This window comes from Pezoporus wallicus, unplaced genomic scaffold (assembly GCF_028554395.1).
Source record: "Pezoporus wallicus isolate ANWC-B61680 ecotype Strahan unplaced genomic scaffold, APGP_CSIRO_Pwel_v1 contig_1181, whole genome shotgun sequence".
NCBI lineage: Eukaryota > Metazoa > Chordata > Aves > Psittaciformes > Psittacidae > Pezoporus > Pezoporus wallicus.
This window is the reverse complement of record NW_026641428.1, coordinates 1,875,570-1,892,841: the sequence shown is the minus strand read 5'-3', so window position 1 is coordinate 1,892,841 and position 17,272 is coordinate 1,875,570. Positions and strand designations below refer to the sequence as shown.

Sequence of the window (17,272 nt, the reverse complement as noted above, 5' to 3'; positions counted from 1 at the left end):
GTCAAAGCCAAACCCTGCTGCTTCTGGGCTGGACTGCAGCATGGTGCAAAGTGAAGAGAAGGCAAGATAGAGTTTCATGACAGAGGCAATGGCCAACTAAAGTTTCTCTTCTGTGAGTTTTGCCTTTTTTCCATCCTGCTTGGCATTTCTCAGAGTGAGCTGTATTACAGATTAGTAGCCCATGGCAGTAGGCTGGAGAGATGAGATTTTAGTGCGATATGGTACACAGACAAGGGGGGTGGGGAGCAAAGAATATGTGTGAAAAATTGAAATGACAAGGTCACGTTGATAGCTTGGTTGTGGGAGCTACTGCAGTAGTTTGTGGCATTATGATTAGAGATGGGACAACTAGCATGAATGAGGCAAGAGCTGGTTTGAACCTTCATCCACCCACTCACCAGACCAAAAAGGAGCCCAAGGTAAGGCTAAAACACATCTAGCACTGGTTAGTTTGATTTCTCAGCTCTAATGTAGTGATCTTCAGCTTCTGATAATTTGGCTCAGAACAGAAAGCAGGAGTCTAGAAAAGTGTTCACGACACGCACCCAGTCTAAAATAATTTATCCTGGAAAACTTGATAAAGACAGTTTTATACCATTCCCAGTCTCCCATCTGTAACAAAGAGCTTCATATCCCTGTTAATAACCACCCTGTTAACAAAATGAAACCAAGTCTGAAAAGCTTTCAAATTTCAGCACAGGGATTTTTAATTATGAAGCCTTCAGTTGAGATGCCAAGCTTCTGTCAAAGGGTGCATATGAGAAAGTAGTCTGCACACAAGGACTTGCAGTGGGAACTGCACTGAAGTAAGCATACAATCCCTCTGTCAGCCGTTTCTCTCCTCTTTGGCTTTATCCTGTGGGAAGTATCTTTGCATTCCGATTCAGACTACAGGGGATTCTACGAAAGCCAAATTTCTGCACCGGCCGTGCTTATTCTGTAGTGTGCCACACTCCCCGTGGTGAGGGCTATTTTGTGCAACTTCTGTCTAACACAGACAGAATTCCTTCTTCTCACAAGGATTTCAGGAGAAAGCAAAGACAAAGTGCAAGAGCAAGTGCAGACAAGCGACACAGTTTACCTTGGACTCTCTATTTTGAAACACTTGCCAAGCCCACCAAAGTAATAAGTTGCAGTCTGGTCAAATAATAAAATCCATATCCAGCCTGTTTCTGAAAAGTGCAGTCAGCAGTGTAGAATTCCTTTCCTCCTTTTGCATTAATAATGTCACTGCTTAGTTCTTAGTTATGGGTATTCAGAATAATACAGTGGGAACAGAAATATACAGGAATTCAGCATGTTTTGAAGTGGCTGTAGGAGTCAATAAAATAATGACCTATACGTGTATGGGAAACTTTTTTCTGACCATTTTCATCCTCAATGTGCTTTACAGACCTGAGAGCTGCATCTCTTTGAACTGTCAACGCAGAACAGAAAGCAGCTTCTCCAGCTGAAGCTGCAGGGAATGCTCTGCTACGTGGGGCCTATAAGCATAAGGATGGGGGAGTTGTCTCACCCATATCTCTTCCTCTGGATAAAGAGTTGCCTATTAACTTGCTTTTGCCTCTTTTTTTTTCTAATTAATTTTAATATTTTTTTTTTCCGTAGAAAATATATAGTAGCAAAAAAAGATAAAAGGTCTGCCAAAGACTCTTTTTCTCTCATCCCTTTACTTGCAGGTATTTGAACCTGACCTAGCAGTTGATGAAATCTACTTTATACAGGATGAAGAAAAAGATGGTGTAAACAGAAAAAGGAAAGGAAAGAGTCTTTCTTTTTCATATGTAAATTTTCTGTAATGAAAATAAAACCTGAAAATAATCTTGCCTGTGATTTCAAAACGTAGTTTATTATTTACCCCCTATTATTCTCTCAATGTTCTGGACTTCCACAGTCCAGGTGGGTCACTGCAATTGAAAGGACACTCTGAGACAGTGTTATCTTGACCAATTCTCAGCCTTTTCTGCAGATTGAATGATGGTTCTGAAAACCCAAAAGCCAATGCATAGCTTCAGAATGCCGTCTGTGTAAGTTGATGCCTGCAAACAGTATCCAATGAACTCCTTATTCAATGCTTTTTTTGACTCTGTGGTTATCGCAGCCTGATGTGTTATTGAAATAGATTTATTCACATGTTAAAATAAGATGCCTTATGTGGCTCTACCTATAACACATAGATACTGCTTTTTTTTTCAGGGAGTTTAGAGAAGGCATGATGTTGATGTTACTGAAGCTTGTGTCATAATCATCAACTGGACCTGGTGCCAAATAAACAAGATGGAGCTTTCAACCAGCAAACTGTATTTATTTTTGATATCTGTGACTTATTTGTCATCAATGTATCTCTTAATAGGACAAGGTAAGAAGAAAGACCTGCTCCCAGAGAAAAAAGAGAGCCATTAAGACCTCAGGCATTATTATTTGACCTAACAGCACAAATAGATGATGTGCATATGGCAAGGTACAATACTGAGCTTCAACTGGGAGGGACCTGCTTGATGTTTTCTGCTGGAGCAGAAGATAGTTACTTCATCCTCTTGTACTATGAAAATTTCAGAGCATTTTATTTATCTGTGCACATATTACTTATTAATTATGCTTGACTACATTGCTATACTAGCATGTTTCTTTTTCTCTTTCTTTGCAAGAATACGTAATGTAGCTTTGCCTGCATCTATCTCAAACTGGTTTTATATACATGTTTGTGTATACTGTATAATATCCTGCCTGTATTAAGACAAAAAGTAAGGAGTTTGATAAATAACCAATATGTGTCACTTTTTTGCATGAAGAATGACTTCTGAAAAAGCCCTACAGATATTACTTAGTTTGGCCTTCTAGAGAGATGGGAGAGATAGAGAAGATATATATATATATGTATATGGAAAAAATAAACTCTTATTTAAACTGGTTTCTTTGGTTTGGGTTTTGTGGGTATTTTAGCATGTATTTTTGATTAGCTGGTTGGTTGGTTGGTTGTTTTTCCTAAATGTCTCTTCTCTCCCCTCTCTCTTCCTTTTCAGTTTTTTATTTTTTTATTCTTTTTTAAATTATGGTAGTGTCTGTCTGTTCTGGTAGGTGAAGATGGATAACTCAAAATAATACTCCACTCAGTGTCTTTAACATATGAATGTATCAGGACTACTGCATGAAAAAAGATGTTGCTCTTGTGAAAGCTGTTCAACCATAGGTGTAATTTCCTCTTTTCTTTATTCACGTGTCCTCGTAAAAGAAGAAAAACAGCAGTTTGTGGCCTAGGATGTACTTTTTGTTATTAAGACGGATGAAAATTCTGTACTCCAAATGCTCTCATGTTTACAGAGAACAAGCAATACAACACATTCCTTCCCTATCTCTGTACAGCCCTCTCTCACATTTTTGCTCTCCTCTAGCATTGAAGAGTTTCTGCCCAGCTTGCATGAGACTGCAGACACGGGTTGGAGTCTGCATCCTTTGGTCTTCAGAATATGAAGAAGTTAGTTGGAACAAAGAAACAAAGATTTTTACATTTTATTTTAATTTTTATTAAAAGCTGCTAAAGGCAGCTTTTGAACAAGATCTGATTTTAGTTTTATAATGTGGAATGTTACTGGAATCTCATGGTAATGAGGCGGATGAATTGCAAGGGGAGATTTTCTTACTTGGTGTTGTCAATACATTTAGTATATCACCATGGCCGATTCTATCTGTAATTATTCCAATAAAGCTTTCTAACAGATGAAAGGCTGGGTTTAAGACTGAAATACAAGGACCTTTCCATACAGTTCAGATTCTGCATGAGGAAAAGTTAATATCTGAGCACAAGGGAGTCACTTCTGTGGATTAATCTGGTGGGCTCTGTCCAGTCTTACTCATCTCTCCAAACCCAGCACTATAATCAGCAAGTCTCTACACAGAGTTGAAGAGTTAAGCAATCATGATGACTTAACCATCAACTTGACCTTTAAGATCCCTTCAGAACAGGTTTGATCCACACTGATTTACTTTATCTCTCAGACCATCAGATCTGTACTAAAACCCTGATTGACCAGAAGTCATTTTTTGATGCCTTATGTTAGCGATGTCCCATGACCCAACATAAAAACAGTGGGTGAAAGTCACGCATTACTGAAGTCAAAGGGAGGACTGCATTCAGTGGAACTGGGATTTCACCCAGTAAACCCAACTGACAGTGTTTGGGTCCTACCTATTTCTGAAGATATGTGAATCCTTCTGTAGTGCCCATCATATCAGTACGTAAAATGTATCTTGCAAGCTACTATGATGTCTTCATGACACTAATGTGCATTTAAAAATAGTAGTTTTTATTAAAAAATGTACAATGATGACATAAATTATTTACTGGGTTACTACAAAACGCTGTGTCGCCTGACATGATAATTATATTGTTCTGTCATTCCTTTAGTAATGAAAGCCTTTACTTATTTGTAAGTTATTTTTTACCAAACACAAGGAATACAGCACAACAGCAAAAAGAAAAAAAAAAGAAAATAAGAAAACCAATATCGGGCAGTTATGTTACAGGCATAGAGGCAAATAGCAGACATTTATGGTATTCACTGAATTATCCTTGGATTTTCCTAACCACTTTTGAGTAATTTAGTCATTTGCTTCATCCTTTACAGTTCCTTCAAAAGGCATAACCAGACATTTTCTGGGACAGATGAATCAGCTGCCTTTGTAACTACTCCCCTTTTTTTTTTTTCTCTAGAGGTAGTTTTCCATGTGATCTGAATAGGCTAAGTTCTTTCCCCAAAATATTGAGGTACTAGAACTGTATCCTGTGGCAATGAAAGTGAAACACTGATATGCAGCTGCCTCACTGTACATCAATTCTGTATAACAATAGTGCCAGGCGAGTGCTATAAATATATTTTGCTTATTCTGATTTGTGTCTTCTTCTGTCATGCATGAAATTTTATTTACCTCAGAGACAACTTGAAAACAAACCTTAAACACTGACACCTATGTACCTATTCCAGTTATTAAGGATAGGATAGGACAGACTACTAGGAAGTGTATGGAAATAAATTCCTAAAAATCACAGAATAATACCCAACCCAAGTAGAATTACAGAAGACAAAGTTCTGAGTACATCTTTCCCAAAGCAGCGTCATATGCTATATATGACCTTATCATTAAATTTTAAACTGACATGATGCTCCAAGTATGGCATAAGTGGGTATATTCTAAGGCATGATGTTTTCTCCAAAGCCATTTTCTTCTGTGACATGTAAAACCACAGAGGTTTCTTTACATGTGATTTATTTTTATCCAGCCAGAAACAGAAAGAAATGCCGTCTGACTTCTGTTAGCAGAAAGAGAGCAACCTAAAATTTAAATGATCAAGTCGAAATGTTTCTGGAAAAATTAAAATTGATAAACAAAAGATTAAGACATTTTACAATGTATTCATTTTTATGTGTTAATATTAGATACATAAACCTATACATTACTATATATTGTAATGCACTATACTGTATTTAACATGATATATATTAATTTATTTATATGTGGTTTCTATAGTATACTGTACTATACTATGCCAATAATATATAAAATATATGAATATTCATTTATATATATTTTACATAATTTTATTAAAACTATACATAAATGATTATATGTAGTTATATGTACAGATATAGTATATTCATTAATGTAATATATTCACACATTCCCTAATGAATGATTTACTGTAGTCTCCCAAGCAGGATTTCTAGGATGTTATTATTACGTCATGCTAGCACGGGTATATTTTGCAGGCACCAGTTTGCCATCAAAGACACTAATCGTGAAATAAAGTGGTGCAGAAACTCATACGGATGTTTTGCCTTTTAAAAGTAAGTAATTGACAGCAAAGCACATTTCAAGGTCTGGTTGCCAACATACTCAATTAAACAGAATTTGGAAGAGGAGGAGGTGGAGAGGGGTGGTTGGAAACTCCCAGCCATACTAAGACTGTCAGCTATCTATTGTCAGAGACCTGGTGACGTTGAACCAAACAGTGAAATATGTGTAATTCTTCTAGCATGGCTGATAATGTAGCACCAGATTTTTAGTTTATTTCTGCGTGTGCATGTGACTGCTTTTGACCATGACAGGCTTTCATAAATCTGGTGTCATTATAGAACACACGACTTGTGTCACCACTGCTACAAGAGAAATCCGTCATGGATCAACGTGCCAGGAAAAGTCCTATTCACTATTTAAGCCCCACTTAAGCTTTCCAAATGCAGCTTGAGTGGAATTTAAGTGTGCCATAGGCCATGTTTTGCTCCCATACACAGGCAAGAATTTTACACTTTGAAAACAAACTAAAATATAAAGCATTTTCTAATGTAACACAGAGCTATCTGGAGCCACAAGGCCATGCAGAGCTAGATATCTTTGATAGTATTTTACCTTCAGTACCATGTTATTTTTTCTAGAATACAAAGCAAAACAATAAACCAGTCCAATATTATTTTAATACTTTTAGCATTGGACCTTCAACCTACATACTATATTATATCCATCTAAACAGAGTTGTCTATACCCTTCTCAGATCACAAGCCCCTCGAGGAGGGATCATGCCTGTTTATATATTGGCTAGAGTGCTGCAAGCTACATAAGAACTTTTCTATGTGAGAGATTCATTATACTCTGAAAACTCCCCCTTTTTCTATATTTTTGTGTAAACTATACACAAACATACAGATACATATATACATATATTTGTTCACAGGAAAGTGATTATGTTTCTTCACCATAATGCTCCGTGCTTTAAGAAGCCTCTTCAAATAATACTGCAACATTCTTTTGTCCCTCACCATATTTAAATGCAATACTAACTGCTCTTTGTAATGTGTATATTATAATAAATGAAAGTGTAGGTACCTTTAAGGTAATTATAGAGTGAAAAAACAGGAAACTTGACTAATAATTTTTTACAGTCCATAGAGCCATTTATGTCACTCTGTTCTTTGCAATGAGCAAAATCTTTTTTGTGATTGATTTCAGTAAACATTCCAGCATTTGCCTCAAACCTTAAATGTCTTAACTTTACTCAGCATTGTAGCCTATTATACCCATTTGTGTTAATGCACTAAAGTAGGAAACTATGCATCTCTAGAGACCAAAAATCCCCACTGAGCTGCTTTGAATCAGTGATGTGATCCTAAAGATCTTTTTTATTCCACTGATATTAATTTTTCTCTACTTCAATAAAACAATGGAAAATAAAATACTCTCTTCATCAAGGCTCATGTACCCAACTTCATGTAATATTTCATTTGAAATTGTCTCATTTTATTCTCTCTGATTCTGTTAAAAAAAATCACTATAGTGGGAGAAAGTAAAACCAGAGATTATATTAGGCCGAGGAAAATGGTATTCACCTTTTATAGTCCCTATGTTTTATAATGAAGATACTTCATTGAAACAATGATGCATACTTCAACAGTTCCCCGGAGAGCAGTGAATCCTGTTTGGAGAGATTCATGAATATGTGCATTAGCACAATCCAACTGGAACTTGCCCTTAAAAACGAATCAGAAGAGAAGCTGATCAGTTCCCGCTTATGTATATAATCAGAAGGTTATCATATTATCTCTCCCTCCACAGGGAAAAGCAGATGCATATTCTTCTACCACTTTAAGATGAGAAATGCCAAAGGAAACAACAATCTCCCCCTCCCAACACTTTCAGCAACATTTACTGTATAAATTCAGAAAGACCTTTTAGGAGAAGAGGAGGAGAATATAGCATGAGCTTCTCTAAATGAGGATTTGTTTTGCATATGATTAGTCATAGTGTAAACCTTTAGAAAAAAAAAAATTACATCTGCATTAATTTAGTCAAGGCCATCAATAAACCTGAAGTGAGTTCAAAGACTGCTATAGATGGCAGAGAGATGAGACAAACATTTCACAGAGTCAAGGCTTGCAAAGATATACATGAAGCTCTGTGTCCTGAAGATGAATGAGGAACACTCGGCAGTTCTTGAAGCAGTAGTTTATTTAAAGTACAAAGAATTCAGTGAAAAATACTTCTGGCCAGCAGTTGGTGCCCAGCTTTCAAGAAAAATGGCAGACCACCACTAAGCTAGTGACAATGATAAAGAATAGTCACATAGATTTGCAGATTTATCTTTAGGTTTGTAGCAACCTCAGCTCTATGAAAAAGAGTATAGCGATGATACTCCTTACCACCTTTGAAAACAAACTAAAAAGAGCTACTGCCTTGGTAGTGCAAATTATTAAGCGGTCATTACACATACCAGACAGTAGCAATAAGGTTTATCATCCCAAATGAGCAATCATTTGATCTGAGCTTGGAAAGATTAAACAGTGCAATGAAACAGGAAAAAAAAAAATTATCGGTCACCTGGGTAAAACACACCGTTTTTATTACCACCTCTTCTATAGCCCCTGAGTCTGTAACACTTGTACCCATTTATACTGGTAGCTAATGGCAGTAGACACAAAGTAGAGTTTGCTTAGAAAGATGTCTTCTATTTTGTTATGGCTAAGAAATATCCCAATGCTACTGACTGGCATGTTTAATTTAAGCTGTCAAACAGTCATTACTAAGACATCTGCGAAAATGAATTGGGAGAAACTCTTACAAGACATAGCTTCCTCTCACCAAAAGCCACAAAGGTTGTAGGTTTTTTTATTTTTGGTTTGTTATTTTCAAATATGTATCAGGAGCCCAGCCTTGTTCTTTGCAGCCCAACAATCCTGCATACAAAAAGCTTTCTGGATGTCTACGGTCTTTTGTGTGCTGGAAGCAAAAATTCATTGCATGTCTATGTAGTATTTTTTTTCACTTTCAGGGGAGAGGCATTATGCATTCTAAATAAGATATATAGAGGAGGCATAATTATACCCTCTGAAGAGGATATAATCTCATAATTGTTCAGTAGAGCTATCCTCAGATTGCAACACAGACCATACTTTCATGCCTGATAGATTAGCACCGGGCTCAGCTTCTAGTCTAAGGTTATTATTTTTACTTAAAAGCTGGTTGAATCTTGTTGAATACATGTGTGTATGCGTATGTGTATGAAGTGCCCTATTTACCAGTGCAGATCTGCCTGTCTGGTTAGTTTTTATACGCATACATACAGTTGCACAGAAACCAAGCACTTGAAACACTCAACTGTATCTTTTTTATTTTTTTTCATAGCTAATAATGGCTCTTCACCGTATAAAAAGAAAAACACTTTTAACACTTTTTTTTTTTTCAATGTAAAGGTGGGGAGAAATGCCAGCAGGTCTATTTTGCTTAACTTCCTGTGGCGTAGCACGTTCAGCTCTAACACTGCAGCTATTACCATATGTCATCAAATAACCAGCATAAGCAGATGTGCTGTTCCTCCACACTGACCCCATGTAGAAGTTTAGAGACCAGGAGCAGGGTGATGCCTATTCCTATGCCCACAAAGGCATGCAAATGCCTATGCACAATGCAAGAAAGTTTTTTAAAAGGGAAGAAATATTTCAGAATACTGAATAATTCACCACTTCTAGGTCTGTATTCACTGGGTGCATCATTGCAAAACAAAAAAAATTGCATAGAATGGGAAAACCCATAAAATGTTGTTGTTTCTCTGGTTGTTTTAAGGAGACAACAATTACATATATATTTTTATGTCTATATATGCTTTCATCCCTGTGTCTGCTGAGTTTTTGAACTTGTGCAAATAGCAGTTTTCACCAGTGTAAGTGATGTCTGGTGAAGACAAAGCTTGTGCATCACAGCAGGAGGATAAAACGGGGGGGGGGGGGTGATATGAAGGTCAAAGGGTAAATTCCAATTGCTGAGACATGTTTTTATGAGTTGAATCTTAACCATGTGATAAGCAGCATTCAGACTCTGAGAAAAAGGGAGCAGGAATAAGCATCTGAGGGAACTTTTACAAACCACTGTGCTGGTTTGTTAGCTGGCTGACAAAAGCCAGGTTCTTCCTTACCCGTGGTGCCTTCCTCCTGTTGTTCTAGTTTTCAAATGGAAGGTTCTTAGGTAATTAACATGTTCTTTCAGCCTTTGGAAATAGAGATGAAAGTAAGTGCTTGGTTTCTGCTGTATGCATGGAAATTACTTCTGCTTCGTACAGTGCCTTTGCTTCACAGGACGAACAGAAGAGAGAAGAAAGCCTGTATTACCTTTTTGGTAGAAAAAACGTGTGAGAAGGAAGGGCCCCATTACATGAGCTACAAGAGCACTGTGGGCAGGAACTACAAACACCGTGTACAAACAGGTAAGAGCAGCAGCTTTTGCAACAGCAGGTGTAGCACACTTTCCACCACTTCTTAACCAGCTCACTCAAATAAGATAGGGAGCAACCAAAATTTTAATCTTCTGAAGAGACCCTTCTCCTGCTGGTGATTGACAGAACTTTCTTCTTAGTCTGTTTTCTTGATAGCTCAATTAGTAGAAGTTCACAACTCCTGCATCCAGGTAAATGATATTGGTAATATCATCTTATAGATGGCTACGTTAATTGCAGCTGTGCTGTGGCTGAACTGAAGATTTGCTAACCATTGTCTCTGTAGAAGCCTATTGGTAACTCAGCCAGAGGATGAGAAAGATGGGATTTTGGTAAACAGAGACACCATCTCTGCTGAAACTTGCTAAAGATGCCTCATTAGAAGAACTTAATAAGCTGAGTGAGAAAAGTTAGCTGATGGTTGTATGTCTGGCCTTGCTAAATCAAGTTCTCTGTTGATGTAATTGTTTGATGTAAATGAGTGCATCTACACCAGTTTTGGCTTGCAAAAACATTAACTTTTTGGTTTTATACAAGTTGTAGACGTACTGCAAGTGATACCACAAATTAGGGCAAATAAAAATAATGAGCCACTTAAATGTTGTGTTACTATATATGAAAGAAGGTTTAGAAAAGAAGGTCCTCTCCTTGTCCTGTTCTCAAAGCTCTGTGAACAGTGACAGTAATTTAATATAACCAGAACCCACCCACAGTTTGACTTCTATGTTTTGACAGACAATTTGCCAGTTCCTCAGTTGCTCTAAATACACAGTTTCTTTTCAGTCACTGGAGATACATCAATTTATTCCACTTATGGACCTAATCCAACACCTTCAAATAGTTACAGAAGATTTCTGCTTATTTTGTCCTGGTTTACAGTAGCTGCTCCATATGTTTTCTCAGATAAGAGTAGGAGATATGACATCATTTTCTCATCAATTACTGTTACAACTACCATAAGTGGCAGAAAATATGCCATGCAAGACTGATCCTGAAATAAGGACCTCAAATGAGTAAATGGCACTGACTTTTAAGGAAAATTCTTTTGAGGTTAAGTGTACGGGATTACTGCTGCCGTGTGTACAGGATTATTGCTGAAGTTTGTACAGGTATGAAGTAAATCTATTTCATTTAAACAGTAAAATTTATTAATAGGATTAATTGAAATTCACCATTTGAGTATGAGAAAAGCTTTAACATTCACATCCAAACATCGATGACACCCCCATGTTTCCTGAAGGTCCAAATCTTTCTAGGGGCTTCAAGTGAAATAAGTGAGCTTAGCAACCTAAAGAACTTATGAAAGCTTCATATTTGGCCTAGAAGAATCAAAATGTAGTAATGGGGCACATTTTTCCACTTCTTAGCTTTTCATTGCAGTATCTTTCTTCTGTACCAGTTGTATAATTGAGTTTCCCTATTTTGGAATGGGTTCACTTGACCCCAGAATAACCTAAAATATTACTAAAATTATTTTCACCGTTTTCTAAGGAAAAATGATTTCCTTTACTCCTAGTGTCAGCAAAATAATAAAATATTGTTGCTTTGCTGATAGCACACTAGAAAAATAAAAAAAAAACCTAAATAGACTATTTGCAATGCTAAAACCCGAGTCAAAGAGAAAATAAAATTAACTTTTTAATTTTGTTTAAAACAGCGATATTAAATGATCTGCAAAGTCAAACACTTTAAAATCTCCTTATTTTAAACTAGATAACATTTGACAGCATTGAAGCTTCCACACAGCTAAACAAAAGCTTTCTGAGGGAAGTTTCAGAAGGCATTTCTTATGCTTTGTCCATATTCTAAGCGCCCTCTACTGCCAAAGAAGCTGTACTACAGGGAGAATGAGCACTTCCATGCAAGCAGCAAGTAGTAGAAACCCACCCATATTGATTGATTGATTGATAGCTTGGCTTAGCGAGCGAAGATTTGGGAAGGGCTTTAACCACACTTACTACAAGCACAATGACCGAGGGCATGTGGGATATGCAAATCTGGTTGGAAAAAAGGGTGCTTAGGCAATCAGGAAGTGTCCGACCAGGACTGTCATCTCCTGAGCGATCTCAAGCTACCCATGCCCTGATCCGCCCACACGCAAGGCTGGATCTGCAGCTTACCATGCACCTTGTCACCTGCTGTTTCATCCCTCGCCTGTCGCTACAGACAGTGAGAGTGAGCCCTTCCAGCCTGCGCAGTGGATTTTTTAGGTGAGGCGCAGCGTGCACAGAACTGGCCCCATCCTCTACACCTGAGGTTTAATTGCCACGGCCTGGCTAGCTAGGACGGTGACAGCAAAATCCACAGGTCGAAGGTTTTACAAGAGTGTCCTTCTCTTAGATGGAAGACCTTACAAGGCTAGACGAGCTCCATCAGCCCGAGTTTGAACATAGGAGTTTTCCTTCTCCTATGAGGAAGGACTGTCTTCGCTAACAAAGATTCAGGATGGGCTTTACCCACAGTTTGACACTTTCTGGTATTGCTTTTCAGGCTATATGTAGTTGGACTTGAAAGATACCAGCAACAGAATGTTGGGTTGCTTTTTTTTTCAGAAGAAGAAAAAGAAAAGTAATTCCAGTGGTGAACAGAAACATGCAATCCTTCATTTCTGCTGACAATGTGGGCTCTTCCTTTCTGCAGTTTGCTGTGCTCCATTGGCTTTTTACCTATCTATAATGTCTATTTTGGCATTTGAAAGACATATTTCTCAAGAACGGCTGTGATCCTGCCTAACGTGGAGTCAAGTTTTACACATGTGCCCAAACATAGAGGGCACAAGTGTAAAACTTGAGGGATGCCTTCTCCCCATCAGGCAGAAGATGGAGAGAAGGCATCCCTCCCTGGGGAGCTGACAGGGTGTAATGGCTAGAGAAGATAGGGAGATGTAATCAACACTGCATGCACTCCTACCACAGAATAAATTCCTTCTGGGCACAGAAAGGTTTCTGAGTCAGGACTTGCTCCCATGGGAAGGACCGCTCCTCCTTCTGTGTTAGAGCTGCTTGCCACATGCAGCCCAGCCCTCAGTGAACTGCTGTGCATTCCTTATGTGCTTTTTGCTCTGCATTTCTCAGCAGGATAATTTTCATTTTTAACAAGCTCTTATTGTTCAACCAGAACCAAGTTACTTAGGAGTTTCTGGGGTTTATTTTCCATGCAAAGTGGTCAGACTGAGAAAATGCAGGTCTGCAATATGTGGAGCTGCAGATTTGATTGCGAAAAGTTCTTAAAACACTGGTAAAAAAAAAAAACAACAAAAAAAAATCTTTAGCCTTTTATAGGCTAAAAGAAATGCATTCTAATGTATTCTAGTCAGTGCATTTAACAATTTGTACCGTACATAGTAGAAGAAGAAGTTGCACGTGTATTAGTGCATACTAATGCACTAATGTTTTTATTGTTTGTTTGTGGTGGTGGACATTCCAGTCACTCTGGCCAAGCTGTGAACAAACATAAATCATAACACCTGAAGTCCCTGATCAGATTAACTCTTCATCCTCCAACATGTCCTCCAGCAGTGCAGTGATATGTCCTGACAGGTTCCCAGCTCCATCTGAGGTCAGTCTGAGGCTGGGTACAGTGATGGCATCTAAATGACACAGGAATCCTGGAAAAGTGGGGATTGTGGCTATTTCTTATTGGCACAGAGGGCCCATTGGTTACCGAGGTGACCAGCAATGACGTCCAGCCCTGTCTCTGGGACTGTGGAAGCTGTTGGGTGTTTCCAGTCTCATGTATTTACAGGCATTGGCCAGGGCTTCATTATAAAGAGCCATCTGAGAAATTATATTCTTGTTAATTAATTTTTTCCTCTTTTTTGATTTACAACATGACATTCCAAAGACCTACATGACCTGATGGTAATACTGAAAAACTATAAAAACAGAAGATCAGCAATATTCTTTGCCCTTCCTCATGAACATACAGGATTAGCTTCTACAGCATATTCTGAAGTGCTGCATCCAACCTGGTTTAGACAAGACAAACTACAAAGATAAGTTTACTATCTTTGGGAAAGGCTTTGAAATTAGTTTCTCTTTCAAAAGTATGGGATGGTACTCTTTAATGATTTTTGTAGAACTTAGCATAATTCTGGAAAAAAATAAATTAAATTAACTCTATAGTTTCACTAAATTGTAAAGTCAGTTCTTGGGCTTGTCACCTAAGATTCCTCAATAAGCAGTTCATGTTGAAAATGAACAAATTTGTGCAGTGAATACAAGGAGGCAGGTGTTCCCAACTATCTTTTCTTCTAGAAATATTCCCATGTTTTACCATGCAATTAAAATTATACCAGCCATATGAGACTGCTGAATTATTTTACACAATATATATAAACATATATGGTGCTTCTGTGCATTTAAGAGTTACAGGGCAACCTGTTCTTGAAAGTAAAGCACTTCATTTCAGTACCAGTAATTTTCAGCATGACAATGTTCCTTCAAGCTTTCCAAGAGCAGGACATCATCCCATGAGGAGCAACTCCATCTGCCCAGCAGATTTTATGATTTGAATCTCCATGTTCATTTTATCTGTTGTTTTCTGGTGAGAGTGGCAACAAAGATGTTGATCATTTCCTACTTCTAGTGATGGATTTTGTTCCGAATGCAATATTTTGAGGTGACAAATTTTATGATAGGTAGAAAAACAGACACTAAAGAGCTCTTCAATGTAGTGTAGACAGACTGAACAAGAAGCTACAACTGCAAGTAGACAAATTCAACTGAGCAAGAATCTACGTATAAAACAAAACCATAGCTGTCCTCCAAGCTATACCAGCTCCTAGTATCTTTAGATCAAAACCAGATACTTTCAAGGAAGTGACACACTAGTCAAGCAGAAATTATTTGTTTTACTGTGGAAGTAACTGTGGAATTTACTGGCTTCTGATACATTTGTAATACGTTGGATTATACTGACCTATGGCAAAAAGTCAGAGCTAGAGATATACAGTAGACCCCTCTAACACAGCTCTACGAACCCATCGGCTGCACACAGAGATGCATCAGATATTAATGACATTGGCTTCTCACAACGTGTCAGATTTGAATAAGGGACTAGATGTGAAAAGTACACATAATGAAAAAAATAAGGAAAAAAGAAAAACTGCAAGCATAGTTGTTTGCTCCATCTTGAACTCTGGTAGTTTAACTGGGCCAAACAGGAGTGGTGGAGTTTGATTTGCCAAGCTTGGTACAGCTTCTGACTTACAGCATCTCTTGTCAAACCACCATAGGTGACTGAAGAAATCCAGGACTGGGCAAACCAGTCAGCAGCAGGCTGAGGCCACTGCTAAAAAGCAGAATGAAAACACACAGCAAGAGCTAGCAGTAGGAGTGGGAAACAGTAAAACACTGACACCCATGAGCCATTATCTCAATGTTTCTCACCTGCTCAGGTCAAGCATTCACACCAAAAGATTCAAAAAATAAAGATAGATGGTCAGAGATTCCTCCTCATCACTTCCCTTTCCCCTGCCTGTCCTGAGACCCTCATGTGACAGTTACCACCTTTCCAATACCCTAGAAAAAAAAAGGACACAGTTCACATGTTTATGGTTTGTTTTCTCAAGGAAGACCACGAAGTTTTGTAAGCTCCAGCTGTTTGAATCCAAAAGACCATGCACCCTATTCTTCCATGCCAGCCACCTGCACTTCTCATAGACATGGTCTGACAGGTAAAGAGTGGCCCTGTTCCCCATTCCTGGCCATGGACGTCACTTTGCTTTGCCTTCTATTTCAGCTTACATCCACTGCTCTCCTGCTTGGTCTTCCTCATACATACACACACATTTTATCTGTATGTATATGCTTATGTTACAGTGTCATATGGTAAGTCATATGCATTCCAGTAATACTCATTACTGCAAATAGTTTTGCACTACATAAATATTTTGTACATGCAAATACATAGCCAGCATTAATATTCCCTCACACCCTTCTCCATCCTGCTTTTCATTAACTTACTATCATGCTATTACTCAAAGGAAACAAGGGCCATAGCTTGGTTTGCTTAGCACAGAGATGCACAATTAAATGCATAAGGACTCAGAATATTACCCATGCTTTCTACACAAAAACTGTAGGACTTCAACCTTAAGAGGTGAACCTTCAGGCTACTAAGAAAATCTCAGCAAAAAATAACAAATGAAGCAATTGTATTTAAAAGATTCACTACTTCTGCTGTATTTGAAGAAGCCGTACAAACCTCAAAGTCCTCTCCATGTCAGGTTATTAAAAAGTATTTAATAAGGAATCAGACCATATAGAAGCTTCTTCTCAGCCTGATTGCAGAAGATTTCAATAACTCCTAGCTTAGATTTCAATAAGTGCTAATAGAGCTTGACATTACCATGATGAAAAATCGTACACAAAAATACTACAAGCTATAGTCCTGCTTATATCAAGCAGTAATGGGGTGAAACTCCTCTCATTTTGAAGAACTAAACAAGAGAATTTAATGAATGCTGATCAACTGCAGTTAATGGCAAAAAGATCTTATAAAACTATCTGATGAAAATAAAAATTTGCTTCGTAAATGCAGTACTGTTGATTTAATAAGATCCCTGAAGCATTTGATGTGCTTTTTTGAAGATCTGAATTGCGCATCTAGAATTGTATGACATAACTGGTTTACATTCTATGTAAGTTCACCACCAGTTGAAGACTCTTGAAGTCTGCTTGTAGGTGGGAAACTATCACCGCACAGGTATCTTTCTAATAGGTTCTCAATGGATTTTTTCTCCCCATTTTCATATTTTTATTAATAACCTGTAGAAAGCATCTAGTCACATCACTTCTGATAAAGTTTTCATATAAAAGAAAGACTGAGAAGTGATGGATAAAAAGAGATTACTCATATAAAAGGATCTGCACTGTACAGAGAGCTAGCACAGTCAAATAGGTTCTTCAATGTCAACAATGAAAGGCTGTGCATCCATAAAAAAAATACATCATATTTAGAAGAAGGGATTTCTGGGTAGTAAGATTTTCAGTTACTATTTCCAAAAAAAGAAAA

The 17,272-nt window shown here is 37.8% G+C and overlaps 1 long non-coding RNA gene across 1 annotated transcript in view; it reads right to left on the bottom strand.

The window, feature by feature from the left end:
* Positions 1-15,777, bottom strand: part of LOC130607050 (uncharacterized) — a 47,677-nt gene extending 31,900 nt beyond the window's left edge. Inside the window, exon 1 of the long non-coding RNA XR_008974147.1 lies at positions 15,646-15,777. This is a non-coding gene — a long non-coding RNA (uncharacterized LOC130607050). The remainder of the gene's footprint in view (positions 1-15,645) is intronic.
* Between the last annotated feature and the right edge of the window lie 1,495 nt (positions 15,778-17,272).